Source organism: Mirounga leonina, unplaced genomic scaffold (genome assembly GCF_011800145.1).
Source record: "Mirounga leonina isolate KUSES-001 unplaced genomic scaffold, KU_Mleo_1.0 Mir_153, whole genome shotgun sequence".
In the NCBI taxonomy this organism is placed as follows: domain Eukaryota; kingdom Metazoa; phylum Chordata; class Mammalia; order Carnivora; family Phocidae; genus Mirounga; species Mirounga leonina.
Window position 1 is genome coordinate 25,615,384 of NW_023270387.1, and position 22,898 is coordinate 25,638,281.

Consider the following 22,898-nt stretch of genomic DNA (forward strand, 5'->3'; position numbering starts at 1 on the left):
ATATAACTCTATCCCCCAACTTAATGTTACTGAAGTCCCAAATTACATGTTTATATATGTGTACCCATTAGCATATATTTATAATCATTTTTATGCGTTTCTTTTTAAATCTTGTCAAAAATAAAAAGTGGAGTTATACAACAAAATTATAATAATGCTGGCTTTTATATTAGTCCATGTATTTACCTTTAGCAGACACCTATATTGTATAGGCCTTTGAGTTACTTTATAAGGTCCTTACATTTCAACCTGAAGGACTCTCTTTAGCATTTCTTGTAGGGCACAACTAGTGGCAATGAATCCCTCAGTTTTTGCTTATCCAGGAATGTCCTAGTTTCTCTCTCATTTTTTGAAGGACAGTGTTGCTAGATATAGAATTCTCACTTGACAATATGTTTTGCTTTTAGGACTTTAAATGTGGCATACAGTTGCTCATAATATGTTCTTAAAATTGTATTTCTTTGGTGTTGGTTGTGATCTCTCCTTTTTCATTCATGATTTTATTTATCTGGGTCCTTTCTCTTTTCTTTTTGATAAGTCTGGCCAGGGGTTTACCAGTCTTATTAAGATTTCAAAGAACCAGCTCCTAGTTTCGTTGATCTGTTCTACTGTTCTTTTAGTTTCTATTTCATTGATTTCTGCTCTGATCTTTATTATTTCTCTTCTCCTGCTGGGTTTAGGCTTTATTTGCTGTTCTTTTTCCAGCTCCTTTAGGTGTAGGGTTAAGTTGTGTATTTGAGACCTTTCTTCAGAAAGGCTTGTATTGCTATATACTTTCCTCGTAGGACTGCCTTTGCTGCATCCCAAAGATTTTGAACAGTTTTGTTTTCATTTTCATTTGTTTCCATGAATTTTTTAAATTCTTCTTTAATTTCCTGGTTGACCCATTCATTCTTTAGTTGGATGCTCTTTAGCCTCCATGTATTTGAGTTCTTTCCAACTTTCCTCTTGTGATTGAGTTCTAGTTTCAATGCATTGTGGTCCAAAAATATGCAAGGAATGATCCCAATCTTTTGGTGCGAGTTGAGACCTGATTTATGACCTAGGATGTGATCTATTCTGGAGAATGTTCCATGGGCACTAGAGAAGAATATGTATTCCGTTGCTTTGAGATGGAATGTTCTGAATATATCTGTGAAGTCCATCTGGTCCAGTGTGTCATTTAAAGCCTTTATTTCCTTGTTGATCTTTTGCTTAGCTGATCTGTCCATTTTGGTGTGTGTGGGGGTGTTAAAGTTCCTTACTATTATTGTATTATTGTCAATGTGTTTCTTTGATTTTGTTATTAATTGGCTTATATAATTGGCTGCTCCCATGTTAGGCCATAGATATTTAAAATTGTTAGATCTTGTTGTTGGATAGACCCTTAAGTATGATATAGTGTCCTATCTCATCTTTTAATATAGTCTTTGGTTTAAAATCTAATTTGTCAAGGATTGCCACCCCAGCTTTCTTTTGATGTCCATTAGCATGGTAAATGGTTTTCCACCCTCTCACTTTCAATCTAGAGGTGTCTTTGGATCTAAAATGAGTCTCTTGCAGACAGCATATCGATGGGCCTTTTTTTTTATTCATTAGCCCATTTACACTCAGGGTAACTATTGAAAGATATGAATTTAGTGCTGTTGTATTGCTTATACGGTGACTGTTACTGTATATTGTCTCTGTTCCTTTCTGGTCTATGTTACTTTTCGGCTCTCTCTTTGCTTAGAGGACCCCTTTCAATATTTCTTGTAGGGCTGGTTTGGTGATTGCAAATTCTTTTAGTTTTTATTTGTCCTGGAAGCTTTTTATCTCTCCTTCTATTTTCAGTAACAGCCTAGCTGGATATGGTATTCTTGGCTGCATATTTTTCTCATTTAGTGCCCTGAATATATCATACCAGCCCTTTCTGGCCTGCTAGGTCTCTGTGAATAGGCCTGCTGCCAATCTAATGTTTCTACCATTGTAAGTTACAGACCTCTTGTCCCGAGCTGCTTTCAGGATTTTCTCTTTGTCTCTGAGACTCGGAAGTTTTACTATTAGATGTCAGGGTGTTGACCTATTTTTATTGATTTTGAGGGGGGTTCTCTATGCCTCCTGGATTTTGATGCCTGTTTCCTTCCCCAAATTAGGGAAGTTCTCCACTATAACTTGTTCCAATATACCTTCTGCCCCCCTCTCTCTTTCTTCTTCTTCTGGGATCCTAATTATTCTAATATTGTTTCATCTTATGGTATCACCTATCTCTCGAATTCTCCCCTCATGATCCCGTAGTTGCTTATCTCTCTTTTTCTCAGCTTATTTATTCTCCATCATTTGGTCTTCTATATCACTAATTCTCTCTTCTGCCTCATTTATCCTAGCAGTTAGAGCCTCCATCTTTTTTGAAGGCTTTTTTATTTATTTGACAGAAAAATAAAGAGAGAGCACAAGTAGGCAGAGCAGCAGGCAGAGGGAGAGGGAGAGGGAGGAGCAGACTCTCTTCACTGAGCAGGGAGCCAGACGTGGCTTGATCCCAGGACCCGGGGATCATGACCTGAGATGAAGGCAGATGCTTAACTGACTGAGCCTCCGTTTTTGATTGCCAAAGTGTGTCATGACCCCATTTGAAGTCTCCAAACCCAGCAGATTCCTGCAGTGTGCTCCCACGCTTCTCCTCCCAGGGGAGGAAAGAGATTCTCCCCAGATCTGCCACTTGTTGGGTCCCTGCTCAAAGAGTAGTGGCCTGACTGTGCCACAGATCATGGTTTATGGCAACCCTGAGCTGAGAGCCTACTCCTCAGCTCTGTCTTTGCTGCTGGCTTCCCTGCTCCAATACCTGGGAACTCTGCCACACTCAGGCACCCCCAGTCTTTCTGTGACCCCGAGGGTCCTGAGACCACATTGTACCAGCAAGGGTTCCACCCCTTTCTTAGCCACTGGAGCGATGTCTCTCAGTAGAGCAGACTTCTGAAAGTTCTGATTTTGTGCTCCGTTGCTCTATCACTTGCTGGTAGCGGTGGACAGAGGCCCCCTCCCCCACTGTCTATCCTCCTGAATATCGCCTCAGATTCACTTCTCCGCACATCCTACCTTCCAGATAACGGTTGCTTTTCTGTTCATAGACTTGCTGCTATTCTTTTCTTCAATCTCCGGTTGAGTTCGTAGGTGTTCAGAATGTTTTGATAACTATCTAGCTGAATTCCTGGGACCAGAGGAAATTTAGGACTCCTACTCCTCTGCCATCTTGCTCCTCTCTCTCTTCTCAGGTCTTTTTTAAGCATGCATCTTGCCTATGCCTGTGTGTGGCTTTTCAATTAACTCATATAGACAGCTACTTATAAATGTCTTAATTGCAGAGTAGGTAGCCCTAAAGGGACTTATTTCCCTGAAAGGAGAGCCTAAAACGGGTATTTAGGCAGTTGATTTATTCGGGAGGTGATTTCAAGTTGCAGAAATGAGGGATGGGAGAGAGTGATAAACAAGTTGAAAAAGTCAATATAAGAATATTGGGTCAATGCTGGTTCTGTGAACATTGGGGGCTCAATTTTCTTAGACTTCCTGAGAAGCATACAGAATCATCCTACTCCAAGAATTGCCCACAACAAGGTTGGGAAGCCAGAGTATTTATTAATTGTAAATGTTGCTCCTGGGGGCACTAACTTCTCCCCCAACTCCTCCTCTGAGCTGCATATCCCAGGTCCAATGGGCTCCTGTTTATCTCTGAAGTATTACCCAGAAGGAAAGGCAGCAGTGGATCCTGCCATTGGTCAAAAGTAGGTGTGAGCTGGCCAACATGGTGCTCCATGACAACCAGAGATGCTGATGTTGTTTGGGCAGGGCCAAAGGTGTTCACAGAATGGCAGTCATGCTATAGCCTCATTAGTATATATGCATGTTCTACCAAATAAAACTCAACAGTATAACTGTAGAATCTCATCTCTTCTCTTCCCCATTTCTCTTTCACTTCTCTTCTTTATCCTTGTCAAATTCCATTTATTTTTTTTTTATTAAAAAAATCTAATAATACAGAAGTGAATCCCATGCTTTTCTAAGCCACTCCTGTCATGCAAATTGTGCCTTGTTTTCCTAATGTTCTTGCGGCTGGTAATCAGAGATGGATATCTCAATCCTAGAGGAAAGTCCTTAGTATATTCTTGGGCTCTTTCTGTAGGTTAAGGAATAGCTATGGGTCAAGCTGGTGACTCTGCACTGGCTTGCATTAGCTTCTATATGGGAAATGCAATACAGAGAAGGTGCCCAGCAACATTGCATGTGATGTACGGCCATTCATTCTGACTCTTTTCCCTTAGGATTTCTTTTGGCTGAACAGAAAGCTCTCCAGACCTTGCAACTAGAGAACATCACTAACATAACATAAATGCTGGGCAGCTGCTGGGAGCTGGAGATAGCTCATGACGAACAGCTGTGTGAAGTTTGACCTTTGGGGAAAAGCAACACCAAATCCAGCCACCATAGGCTGGTTTCCATTTGGATTTAGTGCAAATGAGGCATAATGACAATTAAACAGATGTGTTTGGAGGGGAACAAAATTAAAAAGGCATTTCATTTGAAGTAAGGAGAGGGGGCAAAGGAGAGAAGAACTTTTACGGATGACAGCAGAGAGAAGTTTTCCTAGAACTGAAAGATGTATAAACTATTATGAATCATTAGCTTTATGAGAGTGGAAACTTTCACTTTACCTTATGTGATTGTGTACTGTTGAAATAACCCACCCAGCTAGAACACAATAAAATCCTGATGCTGTGCAAGTGTGGCTGTGTGGAAGAGAGGTGTTGAGAGGAGAGGCTCTGTTCTTAATACAGTTGGAGACATTGAGTCAGAAAGTTCGAGAGGCTTGCTGGAGTTGGGTAGTTAGAGGTAAACAGTCAGGCTAAGATGTTCAGGGAAAAGCTGTCAGGACTTGGGGCTTTAAATCTTAGGAGAAGATTTTTGTTTTTATAAGATCACTTGAAATTCCCTAAAAACTGCTCATATCACTTTAATAAAAGGAACAAGAATAATTCATGTGAAAACATCAATCATAAAAGGTTGGAAAGGCAAACACATTTGTGTGTCTGTGGACAGTTGCAAATAAATTTTGGTTGCCTTCCTTAAGCAATGCCAGCTGTGGGACTGCTTTCTCAAACCAAGATGCACTCTAAGAGGAGAAGGGAAGGGAAAATTTCCCCCCCAAAGACTCGAAGTGTGTCTGAGGTAAGGCAACCATATTCTATTATTTTCCACCTCAAATCACTGTAGTAATTTGGGGCCTAAAGTAGTGGCATAATAAATGTTTGTTTGACTAAATGTTTCAATAGCCCTAAATCTACTTATGCAAATTAAAATCATGTTTAATCTTTCTACTGAAGTTGAATTCACAAGTTCATTGTGTTTATAAATAGTTTCTTAGAGGGGCACCTGGGTGGCTCAGTTGGTTAAGTGTCTGACTCTTGGTTTTGGCTCAAGTCATGATCTCAGGGTAGTGAGACTGAGCCCTGCATCAGGCTCTATGCTCAGCATGGAATCTGCTTGAGATTCTCTCCCTCTCCCTCCCCCCACCCCCTCACTCTCTCTCTATATATATAAAATAAAATAAATAAATAAAAATCTTAAAAAAAGAGAAAGTTTCTAAGTTGACCAAAAAGTTTTAAACAGTGAACATGCATGGTGTTTAGCTTAATGATAGAAAGCTCTGGTGAACTCTGGTGAGCTCTGGTGTCAGATCTGAGTTTCTGGCACCACCATTTACTAATTGTTTGACTGTGGGGAAATTGTTTAGCCTCTTTAAAGCTTAGTTTCCTCAACTATAAAATGGTATAATAACTGTAGGTAACCTATAGAATTAAGGAGATTAAATGAAATAATACTAATAGAATACTTAGCATAGTTTTTTTGTACAGAGAAAGCAATGTTAATTGTATAATAATAATCAATAATCAGTATCCTCCACTTCCTCCTCCTCATCATCATCTAGAACAGGGGCAGGTAAACTGTGGACTACTGCCAGTTTTTATAAATAAAGTTTTATTGGAACACAGCCATGTCCTGTTGTTTACATATTTTCTGTGGCAGTTTTCACATTATGGGGCAGAGCTGAGTCATTATGACAGAGATTGCATGGCTGTCAAAGTCTAAAATATTTAGTATTTGTCTCTGCAGAAAGTTTTCTGACCCCTGCCCCAGAAGCAAGCAAATCCAGGGAGATGTTGATACTTTTCTTGAGCTTCAATTACCAGGAAATCATAGCTTTGATGGAAAGAATCTAGATGAATGATCCCATAAGGCAACAGAATATTTTGTTTCCTCATAGATTCCCAATATATATTAAGGGACAGAGATGAACAAATGCTAAGAAAGAAAAGTGGAATCTTGAATACGTTACTTGACTACTTTACGCAAAGAGAATGAACAGAAGTAGAATCTTTTGGCTTAAAAGAAAAGGCACAGAAGCAAGCAGAAAAAGCCTAATAAGTTAGGGGATCAATGTTTCCATGGGCATTGAATGTGTCTTAAGTTATTTTATTAAAATAGAAATTTCTGTTTCTGGATCCAGAGATACAATATGGAGAAGGTCATGGAGCATGCATAGCATGGAAGTATCTGCACTCAGTAACAGATATGGTATTTATTCTTAGAAATCTTTTCACCTTTAAATCTGTGAGTTAACACAGTCAGAATACCACGGGGTTCCTGGTTTTCACCAAAACTGTCTTTTCAGAATCATAGCAGAGGAAACAATCTTAAAACTCACATGGAAGAAAGTAGTGACTAAAGTTGGAAACTTAGCAACAGACTGGAAAGAGAATTTTAAAAGACCAAAAACAGCAACTCAAAATTTAGATAAAAACTACTCTAGGAAGATCAGCGGAGAGACAAGAGAAATAGAATTTCCTTGCCTTCCTATTCTTTCAAAATGAGAGTCCAGGCTAGGAGGGACCACAAGGACAGGGATTAGGGTTAGCATCAAGAAACTGCCCAGCCTCTGCCTGCCGGCACCATCCTTTGCTGGTGGTGGGGGGCTACACAAGACTGGAGCCAGGATCATACTGTCCTTTGATGAGAGGGCATGTCTCCTAGCCTAAGAAGCTATCTTAGAGGAAGGAATGTTAGGTGACCATGGATGCCCTGAAATTTTGCTCATCAATTTTCAAACTACCTCACATATGCCCAATTTAAGGGCTAAGTGTGTGCGTACTCAGAGGGTGGGGGCCTGGGCCACTGCAAGATTGGAAATGGTATAGAAAGGAAAGTTCCCAGTGTCTGTATGGGGCTGAGAGGTGGTGTGGGGTACACATCAGCTCTAGATCTTTCCCAACACTAAGACTGCCATGGGGCACACCCTGTGGGCACATGGAAGTTGTTAACAAGTCAGTAAGACATTGATATCCAGAAGTTCCTGAGAATTTATCTTTTGTGTCATAGATTGTTCTACCATGTATAATAGTGATCATGTAAAGCCTTGAGGACAGTGCTTGCAGAACAGGTGCTCAGTTCATGGTAGCTATTATTTTCATTACTGAGACCAAACTAGAAACTTTGGTTTTTACTGTTTAATAAAGAAATTCTCTTTGTTTCTTTACAACAAACAAGCAAAAAGCCCTTAGTCTGAAAAGTCAGTGTAGCGTTCAGATTCTCATCCCTGGAAAATCCTTATCCACATCACCCCCTTTCCCTCATATGGTGATGAGCTCCTTATGTGGCGATTTGTAGAAAGAGCCACTGCCCAGGGCCATTCATGAGCCAATCTGTTTTTTGTTCCTAATTCTTGAATGAATGTCCTAAATTTCCCTGTGTGATAATTTCCTCCACCAGCTCTTTCTTTCTCAGAAATACTATGCTTGCTTTTTGTACATTTGCAGGATAAAAGAAATGTAGACATTTAAATAATAATGTATTTTTAAAGGCATAATGGGGTTAGTTTAGGTAAAACAAGCCATCTCACATCATCTGCAGAAGAAAGCTAGTAAGTTTTGGAGTTCATTGGGGAACCAGAGAATATTCATTTTTATGAGAGTATTAAGTTTTTATTGAATTACGTCTTCATTCAGGGGACTTTGGTTCATCTACTGAAAAGGGAAGTTTAACTCAGTGATCTTTGGGCTAGTAAAATTTAAACCACAATGAGAATCTTTTGATGAATCAGTTCTTTTAACAAAGACTCCGTTGGGCCAGATATTGGGTGGTGGCTGTTGACTTCTACAAATAGCCAAAGCAAGCATGCCCAGTGCCCTTATGTGGCCCAAATGCAGTGGCATGAATGGTGGAAGAAGACTCAGGAATACCAGTTTCTAGTTATTGTTTTACCCTGAATAGTTGAAGGTCCCAAACTTGTCTGGATTTAAGTTTTTTCATCTACTAAAATAAGGGTATAAGCCTATTGGTGATTCCAAAATGCTGATCTGGTATCAAGTTAGTTACTTAAAATTCTCCAGGGGAGATTGTTTTAAAAAATGCACATTTCTTAGCATAAATCTGGAAACAACTTAACTGTCCATCAATAGGGGAATGGTTAAATAAGTTATGGTCTATCCAACCATAAGTGCCTTTTAAAAAGCATAAGGTAGATCCACATGTGTTAATGTAGGAAGATCCCTAAGTAATATCATTAAGTGGAAAAAAAACAAAGTGCAGAGCAATGCGTATGGGAAAATTCCTCTTGTGTAAGTAAACATGCATATATGGGACATAGACTTGTTTATGGTTTTTGTTAGTGAAGGATATACAAAAAACTGTTCAGTGTTTATCTTTGTAAACTCTAACAGCTCTACATATTTAAGGTATTACTAATAACAATGATAACATTATCAGGGCTGATTCCCCTTGCCTGTTCTGATGTCTTGTTTCCTCTGTGACCTTCAATATTGATCTATTGATCCCAGCATGCACTTCTTCCAGGCCAAGGATCTCATCGAGAAAAGTGAGGTGTTTAATCTCCTGAAGAACATGCCAAAGGGGCTGCCTTACATGTCCATGACTTTGGCAACCTGAGCATGAACTGGCTGGTGAAAAATGTCACTTATAGGCCCCACTGCCACTTCTGTATCACCCCGAAGGGGGCCCTGAAGTTCAAATTTGCTTATCCAACACCCCCCACCCCAGTGCCAGCAGAGTGTTCAGAGTGGGTTTTGCTGGAGAAATATCGAAAGGAGATGCAGAACATCACTGAGTTTGACAATGGACTGCTAAAGAATTTCACTCTGATGACTGAGAACCCCAACGTGGATTATGCAAACCAAAATATTGTCTGGTCCAAGTTTCAAACGATCTTCTTCACAATCTCGGCCTTATCCACTATGCACCAGTGTTCAGAGACTATGTCTTCCAGGCCCTGGAGGAGTTCTACCAGGACAATGTGCTCTACCTAGAGCTCAGAGCCATGCTGTTCCCGTTAACGCTTATTTGTGGAGCTCCTACTCTGCTGCTATAGGAGGGGAGGTGGGAAGATCCAAAGGAGCTGGACCCTACCATCGGTGGTTTAGAATCCGGTCAGTGTGTCTGGGTGGGGGACTCAGTAATGACACAGCAGTCAAGGCCTGGGAAAGAATTCTGTTCTTGGTAACTTGAATGAGCAGAAAGTGGATCTGCATTTAAATCATATGCTAATTGAGTGATCTTGTGCAAGTAACTTCACTTCTCTGGATCTCAGTGTTCTTACCTTTTAAATGGGATAGTATGACTAGCTATAAAATTTGGCGGTTCTATTTTAACTTGCACATAGTGTTCGTAATCTATTGAAGGAGACACAGACACACAGAAACACACCCAAACAGAAAAATGAGTGAAGAATGCACATTAACTCTCTGCAAATACTTTAAAGCACTTTCTTTGCTAGTACCTTTCTATGAGGAACAGAAAAGAAATAACCTGTCCTTGAGATATTTTGTGATCTGGTGTGAAAGATAAAACATATTTGCATGAAACAACTAGAGAATAATATGTGGTCACATTTGAACAGCCCTGGGTTTCTCTCATTGTTATGGAGGTCATGTTAAAATATTACTCACCTGAAACTCAAGAAAACCAGACTCAGCAATAAAAGTAAAACCCAAGTCCCTTGGCCACATTTACACTGATCTGTAAAATAAAGGGTTAGATAGATGATCACTAAGTTCCTTGGCAGCGATAAAATTCCATGATTCTACAATCTCTGAGAGCAGATCCAAACTGAAGAATTTATTTCCCCCTGATACCAGATTCCTCCCTCTTCAGGAGTCTCCATTTCCAATTTAGGACTTTGACAACCCCGTGTAACTCCTGTGCACAAAATTCCCTGAAGATAGAGCCAAAGGGAAGGTCTTACATTAGGTCAGTCCCATTGTTTCTCTTGACTCCACCCTGTCTGGGGAATGCAGTGGGACAGGGAACTTAGCTGGGGGCAACCAGGTGGCTGGCTGGCCTGCCTGCTCACAAAGGCCCCAGTGAGAATGCAGACCAGCACATCACAGGGGCTCTGGGCAGGTCAGACTTGATGCCTAACTTGACCCCTTTGGCAGCTGAAGTCTGATAAAGACGTGATTGAACTGGGGATTTCTTCCTGACAGTTTAACGGATGGCTATAATTAGGGGGCCTGCACTGAGGGTATGGAGATACATAGACTCCATTGTAGGGAGGCTAAAGGTCAAGGCCAAAATATGGTATGAAAGAAGCTCAAAGTTTTCCAGTATGAGGGAGGAGTGAGTCTGTAAGGAAATGGGTTTACTGAGCATGACCAAACATACCCATTTCCTATCAATTCCTGGCCCCAGTATTGTCATCAATGGTGGGTCTTTATAGTGGAACTTTGACCCTCAAGTTGTGCCTTCAGAGACTAGCTCTATAAAGGTGGAGCAGAGAAGATGCACTTCTCAGCCTGAGAGGTTATATGTGGCAGATCCCAGAAAGCAATGGACTTTCTTTTCTTCTCCTAGAACACTCTCCCACACGAATAATAACATTGATGATGACAACAATAACCAAAACATGCCTATAGATTTTTAATGTTAAATTTAATAAATATTTGTCATGTCTGTTTATGCTTCACTGTCAAAATGATGATTAATGACAGTGGCTTTAGGCCCAAAACACTTTCCGAGATTTTTAGGCCTTTTTCTTAGAAGCAAGAAGTCACAGTGTGCCAGCCACACTAAGATCCAACTTACAATGATCAAAAATGCAGTGAGTAATGGCAATAATGTCCTCATAAAGGAAAACAACAGCTCACAATTTTGACAGAAACCCAGGAAGTTAGTGAAACTCCCAACCATGTAGGGGTTAGAGGCTGGACTTGAAAATATACTTACCCATTCTCAGCACTAGTAAATTCATTTCCTGGTGAAGTTGGTAAAAACAGACATCTTGAAGGAGATTTATTAATTAAAGAATTAGATAATCCCAGGGTTGGCAGGGATTTTGGAGACTGCAGAGTCCAGAGCTTGCATTGTGTCTCCAATGTTCCTGCCAAGTAGCTGACCCTCTGCTGTAAGGATCCTGGTGACTGGAAGCTCTACCTATTTGTAGTCTATTTTAATTTGGGCAGCCAAACAAAACTCTTCCCAATACTGAGGTAAAACCTGTTTCTCTCCACCTCCCAATGATCAGTTCCACTGTGTGTCCCTTGGGGTTGCATAGAACATGGCCAAGTCCCTCCTATGTAGTAACTAGGCCCAGCTGCATGATTTGCAGGGCCCATGCAGAATGTGGGGCCCCTTGTTACCAAATATTAAGAATTTCAAGATGGTAGCAGCAGCGCATTAAGGTAAGTCCGCAGCCCTTCTAGGTGCAGGCCCCCATGGCTGCTCAGCTAACCACACTTTATGAAACTGCTTGTTTCTGAAAGGCTGCGCTTGGTAGAATGCAAACAGGAAAGAACTTTATTTTTCCTCCACTTTGTGTTAAATTCTTTCTTAATTCCTTCTTCCTTCCTGAAGATCCTATAGAATGTTCTGGTCGTTTTCAGATATTAAAAAGCCAGTGTAGTCTTTTACCAAACTCCAAATACATTCGTCCTCCCCTGTCAAGGCCTGCTTGGGGCTGGGAAGCCTGCCAAGATGCTTCTCCTCTTTGTCTTCCCCCCTCTGGCCTACTCATCCTTCCTGTTCTTCATGTTGCCACTGGTTCCTTCAGGGAGAAAGGTGGAGGGCAGGAGGGCTCTCCTAACTTGATGGGTGCAGATGTGACCTGGCTTGATGGTGACATCCTTGGTGTTGAGAACCCAAGTGCTTCCTCTTTCTCTCAAGGGGACGTTTCCAGGTTCCTCTGAGCCCCTCACACTGGGGGCTTTCCACAGCAGTTTTCAGATGGGGGTGCTGCCTCTCTTGCTGGCTGCTTAGGACATTCTCCCTGCCCAGGATGGGTGGTTCACCTCAATCTTCTTCTGTTGGGGTCAGCTACCCTGCACCCCTCCCCACTTCAGTGGCCCCTTGGATAGAGTTTTTTAAGCTGCTTCATGGCTGGACTCTTCCTTGGGGGCCATATTTGGACCTTGGAAAACATGTATTTTTGTCCTGCCTTTGGCACAGTGCACTTCAATAGAGCTTTCTCCTCCTTCTGCCGACATAGCCTCCCCCACCCCTAAGCCCTAGCCTCTTTCTTCCAGACTTTCTTCCAAATGTGAGTCAGATACCAGCTCCACAATCCTCCCTCATTCCAAGGGACATATGTCAAACGTATTGGGAGGTTCTTTGAAGCTCCTCTCGGTTGGCCTCAACTGTGGAGAACTTCAGCACACAGCTTTTTCCTAGAGAAACCTTGCATTATTTTTCCTCCTAATGGATTCCTAATCTTTCCTATCATCTGGAGGTGGGTGATGGGCTAATGCAAGCAGAAAAAATCTTGGCCAAGCACCTTGCTTTAAATTTGGGGTGTTGACACCTATTGCATGTAGTGTGACGCTTCAACAGAAATTGAGATGATAAGAGATGTCCCACTTTAACATCCTGTTACACAGTGATGTGCCATGAAGCATTTGAGGATAACTACTGCTAGGGATTGAGTGTGTCCCCCCAGATTCATATTCTGAACCCAACCCCCAATGAGACTGTACTTGGAGATGGGACTTTCATAGAGGTAATTAAGGTCAAATGAGATCATAAAAGTGGGGACCTGATCCAATAGGATTAGTGTCCTTGTAAGAAGAGAGTAGAGAGTTCTTTCTCTCTCCCCACCATGTGAGGACACAGCTAGAAGGCAGCCATCTGTAAACCAGGAAGAGAGCCCTCATTGGGACCCAAATCAGCCAGGCAGGTACCATGCTCTTGGACGTCTAGCCTCCAGAACTGTGAGAAAATAAATGTCTATTATAGAAGGTACCCAGATAATGGTTTTCTGTGAGGATGGCCCAAGAAGACTAAGGTAATACTTTCCTGAGTGCTGCCTTTTTAATTTGGGCATATACTGTTCCTGAGGTCTTTCCCAGAAAAGCCACATCTGTCTGCTCACTTCTCTGAATGGGCTCCAGTTTGTTTGCCTAGCAGAGTCACATCTTCCACAGCAATTGGGCTCTAGCAGAAGATAAAAATGTGTTTAATTGCCTCACCCATGGAAACCTCTTTAATTGTTTATTAAATATAAATATGTGATATGAGATAAGAGATGATGATGATATAACTAGGCTTGTTCTCTTCTCAACATTATTTAGATGATTTTTGACTCGTTTATTTATTGTCTTATTTTCTCTCTTGTATCCTTGCTGCATTTTTTGAACACAAGTGCAGAACTTATATTTACAACTCTTTTAATTGATTTTCTTTCAGATTCAGTCCTTTTTCTAATATTCATTGATTTATTCAAAAGTGTTTATTGATCTTAAAGTATCTCCTCACACAATACTTATTAATTGCAAAGGGAAAGATAGTAATTCTACAGTAGAAAACCTGGCAGACACCACCTTAACCAAATGATCACCATTAGCATTGCAGGGATAAGATACATGAACCTCATGTACCACCTTACAGGATGCATGGAGAAGGACAAAGCACCACTCTGTGGTTTTCTTGCCAAAAATATATAACCTCCATCTAACCTTGAGAAAATGCCAGACAGACCCAAACTGAGGGACATTCTATAAAATAACTGACCAGAAGTCTTCAAAAGTGTGAAAGTCATCAAAGACAAAGCAGGACTGAGGAACTATCTCAGATTGTAGGAGATGAAGGAGACATTACAGCTAAATGCAACATGGGATCCTGGATGGGCTCCTGGGTGAGGAAAAGGACCCTGTGGATTTGATGCTGACACCAATACGAGTGTGTGTTTTCCACACCACCAAGCAATTAACTCAGTTCTGACATTATCTACCTGGAGAGAGCATCAGATCCCATGGGTTAAGGGCTCAGTCTTACAAGGTACCCAGACCCTTCCACCAACCCCCCACACACTTCAAACCTTCAGATGTCAATTACAAGTCCAACTTGTCACCTGTGCTTCTGACAGTCGGGCAATAGTTTGGAGGTTCCCAGGACCCCCTCCTGGGTTCCATTAGTTTGCTAGAGTGGTTCACAAAACTCACAGAAACATCTGCTTACATCTAGCAGTTTATTATAAAAGGATATAACTCAGAAACAGCCAAATGGAAGAGATGTATAGAGCAAGGTATGGGGGAGGGGTATAGGGCTTCCATGCTCTCTCCATGCAGCCACTCTCCCAGCACCTCCGTGTTCACCAGCCTAACAGGTCTCCAAACCCACCTTTTTGGTTTTTATGGAGGCTTCATTACATAGGCACAATTGATTAAATCATTGGCCATTGGTGACTGAACTCAATTTCTGGTCCCTTATCCCTCCCTGGAGTTGAGGGGCGGGGACTGAAAGTTCCAACCCTCTAAAGACATGGCAACCAGTCTCCATCCTTTGGTGACCTCCTCCTTTGCAAAGGTCATCTCATTAACACAACAAAAGGCACTTTTATTGTTTTCATCAGAGGAAATTCTACGGATTTTAGGAGCTCTGTGCCAGGGATGGGGATGAAGACCAAGTATATGTTTCATATTATAAATCACAATCTCACAGTGGGAAAATTGGTAAAATTCAAATAAGATCTATAGATGACTTAAAAGTACTGGACCAATGATATCTTGTTTTCAGTAATTTTACTATGATTTTATGAGATATTAACATAAGAGGAAGATGGGTGAAAGATACACGGGAACTTTGTACTATTTTTGCAACTTTTCTTTGAATCTATCATTTCAAACTCAAAGGTTAAGTAATATATTTACTGAGTATCTACTCTGTACCATTCTCTGAGCTGGGGAGACAGTGGTGAATTAGACACAGACTCTGCCCTCAGAGGCTTAGAGCTTGGTCCGCAACAGGACGAGTAAGCATGCATTTTTGGTAGGACATTAGGTTGAGACAGGTGTATGCACACAATGCAATGAAGAGCTCATAAGAGGATCAGAGAAAGCTGAAAGCAACATCTAAGCCAAGCCCCAGAGTTTGGGTAGAAGTTACCCAAATAAAAGAAGGGCCTGTGGAAGAGAGATGTGGGGAAGCATCTAGGCAATGGGGATAAATTGTGCAAAAGCTGAGCCCTTTGTGGAAATGTGTTCACTGCAGGACAGGGAGGGCTTGCTGTGTGTGTGACCTGGGGGAGGTGAGGGAGGGTGTTCACGATAGTGAACAGTGAGGGTGGAGCGGTAAGTGGGACCAATTCATGAGAGGCATCCTAAAGCCCTGTTGAGGATTGGGGAACAGGAAGCCATTGAAGAGTTTCACATAGGGTTTTGAAATGAGAGTTAAGATTTAGGAAAAGCACTCTGGCTGCTGAGTGACTGACTGATCCAAGACCAGAAGAGGCTGGGAGGCTAGCTAGGTAAGGGGACGGTGGCCTGAGTGGGTGTAGAGACCAGCATATGATTCAGTGTCTTTGTGAATTCCACTTATCCCTCCGGAAGAGGAAAGGAATTACATGAGTGCCCGCTATGAGCTGGACACTTTACTTACATCACTCACTTAACATGCCTATAAAAAGCATATGTGCATGGTCCAACTGCCCTCATCTCATTCGTGGGTAACTCAGGCTCTGTAAACTTTGGTGGTCGGCCTCTAGTCATGGAGGAGTAAACAAATGGCAAAGCTGAGATTAAGCCCAGGTCTGCATGACCCCAGCTCTTCCTCTCTTTATGGTAAAACATCACACACAATCTGATGAACCATCAATTCCTGTCAGCCTCATGTCTCCGGCAAACCTAGAGCAAACGCATTTCTGCTAGCACCCATTTTCGGTCAACACACAAAGAGCAGGAAGCTGTTATTCCTCTGGGACACCTCCGTTCCCCTGCAGAAGAGAGTGGTGGGCACACACAGACCATGCGGGGCGGGTTCTCCTTCACAGCAGGGTCAGAGCACCAGACCCCCACGTCCCTCAGCCACTCTGCACCCAGGCTTCCAGATGGGCTGAATGTTCACATATTGCTCCACTTCGAGATTTATTGAATGATTTTATATTATTTCTTATTTAGATTTGGCAATTTTTCTTTTACACACTCGGCTGTGTTTCATGTTCAACTTGAATCTGGGTTCAAAGTACTTCACAAGAGGGAGGGGGGAAAGATGGCGGAGGAGTAGGGGACCCTATTTCAACTGGTCCCCGGAATTGAGCTGGATATCTACCAGACCACTCTGAGCACCCACGAAACCAGCCTGAGATGTAAGAAGATCTGGATCTCTACAAACAGAATATCGCAGGCGGTTGGTTTTGAGGTACGAAGCGGAGAGCCGTGATTCTGCGGGCAGATATTGGAGGATAAACGGCGGCGGGAGGGTGCCTGGACGTGGGGATCCTACACCGCCGGTGAGTGACAGCCTCGCGCGCTGTGGATGGGGCACAGACTCGCAGACTGGTAGCGTCAGGAAAGGACTTTAGGGCAGCCCCTGGGGTGGAAAACCAGACCAGCGGGGTTGCGCGCACGGGAACTGCAGGCCCCTCGGACAGAAACCGGAGCGACGGTCGCGCGCACGGGAACTGCAGCCTCCGAGACGGAAACCCGGGGTGCTGGGGTTGCGCCAGTGAACTACAACCCCTGGGGTGGAAACCCCGAGTGGCGGAGTCCCACACACGTGAATTGGGAGCGGCTGGCGGTTTTAGAAGCACAAAGGGCAGAGACGTGCCCCGACCTGGAGGCAGGACTGGGAGCGCTGCGGAGGGGCGCACAACCTAGGACGCTGCAGTTTATAGCAGCAGGAACAGAAACGGAGATGGTGTGGCCTGGAGAGCTCACTGAAGAACAGACTGAGGTCTCTCTGCTCTGAGACAGAGGGTTGGAAACGGTCTCTTCTGCTCTGACACATGGAAGAGACGCGGAAAGCCGCCAGGGAAAGGCGCCAGAGAACAAAAGCCCCAAAGACTGATTCCCACTGAGCCCATCCCCCGCCACAGGGGCGCAGGGCAACTCCGCCCAAACAGGGTTGCCTGAGTAACAGCGTGGCAGGCCCCTCCCACAGAAGACAGGCTGGGAAAACAAGAGGCCAGCAACCCTAAGGTCCCTAGAAAACAGGTGCATCTTGCTTGGGTTCTGGTCAATAATTTCGACTCTATACATTCCCTCAAACACCCATCAACAGAATGACTAGGAGGAGGAGCCCCCAAAACGGAAAAGACTCAGAGATTATGACTTATGCTGCAGATTTACAAATGGATGCCCATATAACCAAGATGTCAGAGATGGAATTCAGGCTAGCAATTGTGAAGACAATGGCTAGAATGGAGAAATCAATTAATGGCAACATAGAGTCTCTAAGGGCAGAAATAAAAGGTGAATTGGCAGAACTTAAAAATGTTATCAGTGAGATCCAATCCAATCTAGATAATCTAACAGCTAGGGTAACTGAGACAGAAGAGAGAATAAGCGATCTGGAAGACAGTATAATAGATAAAAAGGGAAAAGAGGAGGCCAGGGAAAAACAACTCAGAATCCATGAAAATAGAATCAGAGAAATAAGTGACACCATGAGGTGTTCCAATGTCAGAAAAATTGGAATCCCGGAGGGAGTGGAGAGAGAGAGAGGGCTAGAAGATGTATTTGAGCAAATCGTAGCTGAGAACATCCCTAATCTGGGGAATGAAACAAACATTCGAGTCCTAGAGGCAGAGAGGACCCCTCCTAAGATCAAGGAAAACAGGCCAACACCCCGGCATGTAATAATAAAACTTGCAAATCTTAGAACCAAGGAAACCACCTTAAGGGCAGTTAGGGGGAAGAGATTCCTTATGTACAGAGGGAGGAACATCAGAATAACGTCAGACCTATCCACAGAGACCTGGCAAGCCAGAAAGGCCTGGCAAGACATATTCAGGGTACTAAATGAGAAGAACATGCAGCCAAGAATACTTTATCAGGCAAGGCTTTCGTTTAGAATGGATAGAGAGATGCAGAGCTTCCACAACCGGCAGAAGTTGAAAGAATATGTGACCACTAAGCCGGCCCTGCAAGAAATATTAAGGAGGGTTCTATAAAAGGAGAAAGACCCCAAGAGTGATCTACAACAGAAATTTACAGGGACAATCTATAAAAACAACGTCTTCACAGGCAACATGATGACAATTAATTCATATCTTTCAATAATCACTCTCAACGTGAATGGCCTAAACGCTCCCATAAAACGGCACAGGGTTGCAGATTGGATAAAAAGACAGGACCCATCCATATGCTGTCTACAAGAGACTCATTTTGAACCTAAAGATACATCCAGACTGAAAGTGAAGGGATGGAGATCTATCTTCCATGCCAGCGGACCTCAAAAGAAAGCTGGGGTAGCAATTCTTATATCAGACAAATTAGATTTTAAACTAAAGTCTGTAATAAGAGACACAGAAGAACACTATATCATTCTTAAAGGGTCTATCCAACAAGAAGATCTAACAATTGTAAATATCTATGCCCCCAACATGGGAGCAGCCATCTACATAAGCCAACTGTTAACCAAAATAAAGAGTCACATTGATAACAATACGTTAATTGTAGGAGACCTCAGTACTCCACTCTCAGCAATGGACAGATCATCTAAGCAGAAAATCAACAAGGAAACAAGAGCTTTGAATGATACATTGGACCAGATGGACCTCATAGATATTTACAGAACATTCCACCCTAAAATAACAGAATACTCCTTCTTCTCGAGCACACATGGAACTTTCTCCAGAATAGACCATATACTGGGTGACAAATCAGGTCTCAACTGATACCAAAAGATTGAGATTATTCCCTGCATATTCTCAGACCACAATGCTCTAAAACTGGAACTCAATCACAAGAAAAATTTGGCAGAAATTCAAACACTTGGGAGCTAAAGACCACTCTGCTCAAGAATGTTTGGGTCAACCAAGAAATCAAAGAAGAACTTAAACAATTCATGGAAATCAATGCGAACGAAAACACATCGGTCCAAAACCTATGGGATACTGCAAAGGCGGTCCCAAGGGGGAAATACGTAGCCATCCAAGCCTCACTCAAAAAAATAGAAAAATCCCGAATTCACCAACTAAGTCTACAACCTTAAAGAACTAGAGAAAAAGCAACAAACGACACCTAAGCCACGCATTAGCAGAGAAATAATTAAAATTAGAGCAGAAATCAATGAATTAGAAACCAGAAACACAGTAGATCAGATCAATGAAACTAGAAGTTGGTTCTTTAAAAGAATTAATAAAATTGATAAACCACTGGCCAGACTTATCCAAAAGAAGAGAGAAAGGACCCAAATTAATAAAATTATGAACAAAAGGGGAGAGATCACGACTAACACAAAGGAAATAGAAACAATTATTAGAAAGTATTATCAACAACTATATGCCAATAAACTGAGCAATCTGGATGAAATGGAGGCCTTCCTGGAAACCTATAAGCTGCCAAGACTGAAACAGGAAGAAATTGACAACCTGAATAGGCCAATAACCAGTAACAAGATTGAAGCAGTGGTCAAAAACTTCCCAAAAAACAGGAGTCCAGGGCCTGATGGATTCCCTGGGGAATTCTACCAAACATTCAAAGAAGAAATAATACCTATTCTACTGAAGCTGTTTCAAAAAATAGAAACAGAAGGAAAACTTCCAAACTCATTCTATGAGGCCAGCATTACCTTAATCCCCAAACCAGGCAAAGACCCCATCAAAAAGGAGAATTTCAGACCGATATCCTTGATGAATATGGATTCCAAAATCCTCAACAAAATCCTAGCTAATAGGATCCAACAATACATTAAAAGGGTCATCCACCACAACCAAGTGGGATTTAACCCCCGGGGATGCAAGGGCGGTTCAACATTCGCAAATCAATCAGTGTGATAGAACACATTAATAATAGGAGAGAGAAGAACCATATGGTCCTCTCAATTGATGCAGAAAAAGCATTTGACAAAATACAACATCCTTTCCTGATTAAAACTCTCCAGACTATAGGGATAGAGGGAACATTCCTCAAGCTCATAAAATCCATCTATGAAAAACCCACAGCGAATATCATCCTCAATGGGGAAAAGCTGAGAGCCTTTCCCTTAAGATCAGGAACATGTCAAGGGTGCCCACTCTCACCACTGTTGTTCAACATAGCACTAGAAGTCCTAGCAACAGCAATCAGACAACAAAAAGAAATAAAAGGTATTCAAATTGGCAAAGAAGAAGTCAAACTCTCTCTTTTCGCAGACGACATGATACTTTATGTGGAAAACCCAAAAGACTCCACCCCCAAATTACTAGAACTCATCCAGCAATTCAGTAATGTGGCAGGATACAAAATCAATGCACAGAAATCAGTTGCTTTCTTATACACTAACAACGCAACTGTTGAAAGAGAAATTAAAGAAACGATTCCATTTACAATAGCACCAAAAACCATAAGATACCTCGGAATAAACCTAACCAAAGAGGTAAAGGATCTATACTCTAGGAACTACAAAACACTCATGAAAGAAATTGAAGAAGACACAAAAAGATGGAAAAATATTCCATGCTCATGGATTGGAAGAATAAACATTGTTAAAATGTCTATGCTACCCAGAGCGATCTATACCTTCAATGCCATCCCGATCAAAATTCCAATCACATTTTTCAAAGTGCTGGAACAAACAATCCTAAAATTTGTATGGAATCAGAAAAGACCCCGAATCGCCAAGGAGATGTTGAAAAAGAAAAACAAAGCTGGGGGCATCACGTTGCCCGGTTTCAAGCTATATTACAAAGCAGTGATCACCAAGACAGCACGGTACTGGCACAAAAACAGACATACAGACCAATGGAACAGAATAGAGAACCCAGATATGGACCCTCAACTCTATGGTCAAATAATCTTTGACAAAGCAGGAAAAAACATGCAATGGAAAAAAAGACAGTCTCTTCAATAAATGGTGCTGGGAAAATTGGACAGCCACATGCAGAAGAATGAAACTCGACCATTCTCTAACACCATTCACAAAGATAAACTCAAAGTGGATGAAAGACCTCAATGTGAGACAGGAATCCATCAAAATCCTAGAGGAGAACATAGGCAGTAACCTCTTTGACATCGGCCACAGCAACTTCTTTCAAGATACATCTCCAAAAGCTAGTGAAACAAAAGCAAAAATGAACTTTTGGGACTTCATCAAGATAAAAAGCTTCTGCACAGCAAAGGAAACAGTCAACAAAACAGAGAGGCAACCCACAGAATGGGAGAAGATATTTGCAAATGACACTACAGATAAAGGGCTGGTATCCAAGATCTATAAAGAAAAGAACTTCTGAAACTCAACACCCAAAAAACAAATAATCTAGTCAAAAAGTGGGCAGAAGAGATGAACAGACACTTCTCTGAAGAAGACATACAAATGGCTAACAGACATATGAAAAAATGTTCATCATCATTAGCCATCAGGGAAATCCAAATCAAAACCACACTGAGATACCACCTTACACCAGTTAGAATGGCAAAAATGGACAGGGAAAAACACAACAAATGTTGGAGAGGTTGTGGAGAAAGGGGAGCCCTCGGTGGGAATGCAAGTTGGTACAGCCACTTTGGAAAACAGTGTGGAGGTCCCTCAAAAATTTAAAAATAGAGCTACCCTATGACCCAGCAATTGCACTCCTGGGTATTTACCCCAAAGACACAGATGTGGTGAAAAGAAGGGCCATATGCACCCCAATGTTCATAGCAGCAATGTCCGCAATAGCCAAACTGTGGAAAGAGCCTAGATGCCCTTCAACAGACGAATGGATAAAGAAGATGTGGTCCATATATACAATGGACTATTACTCAGCCATCAGAAAAGATGAATACCCAACTTTTACATCAACATGGATAGGACTGGAGGAGATTATGCTAAGTGAAAAAAGTCAAGCAGAGAAAGTCAATTATATGGTTTCGCTTATTTGTGGAACATAAGGAATAACGTGGAGGACATTAGGAGAAGGAAGGGAAAAATGGGCGGGGGGAATTGGAGGGAGAGATGAACCATGAGAGACTATGGACCTGAGAAACAAACAGGGTTTTAGAGGGGAGGGGGGAGGGGGGATTGGTTAGCCGGGTGATGGGTATTAAGGAGGGCATGTACTGCATGGAGCACTGGGTGTTATACGAAAACAATGGATCGTGGATCACCACATCAAAAACCAATGATGTATTGTATGGTGACTAACATAACATAATAAAATTAAAAACTACAAAAAAAAAAAGTACTTCACAAGATGGTCTTGGATAATAGACTAAAGAGATCAAGAAAAGCAGGGATATTCAAAACAAATTAGGCTTCAAATCATACAATTTTATGTCATGGTTCATTCTACAAAAAATTTTTATATTGCGTCCCCTCTCTGCGTGGGGTCATCATAACATCTCCTTGTCTTTTTAAAGTGAGGTTCTATATGTCTATCTTTAAGACCTGTGTCTTTGAGTCCTGATGCCTTATTTCCCCCAGACCCTCCTTGAAACCTCTCTTCCCAAGTTACACATCATTTTCTAGATCTTTTCATTTCTGTTGGTCCA

At 42.0% G+C, this 22,898-nt stretch overlaps 1 long non-coding RNA gene across 1 annotated transcript in view; it reads right to left on the bottom strand.

Moving 5' to 3' along the window:
- Window positions 1-9,987, bottom strand: part of LOC118013406 — a 49,328-nt gene extending 39,341 nt beyond the window's left edge. The window contains exon 1 of the long non-coding RNA XR_004680005.1: window positions 9,969-9,987. This is a non-coding gene — a long non-coding RNA (uncharacterized LOC118013406). The remainder of the gene's footprint in view (window positions 1-9,968) is intronic.
- Window positions 9,988-22,898: the final 12,911 nt, after the last annotated feature.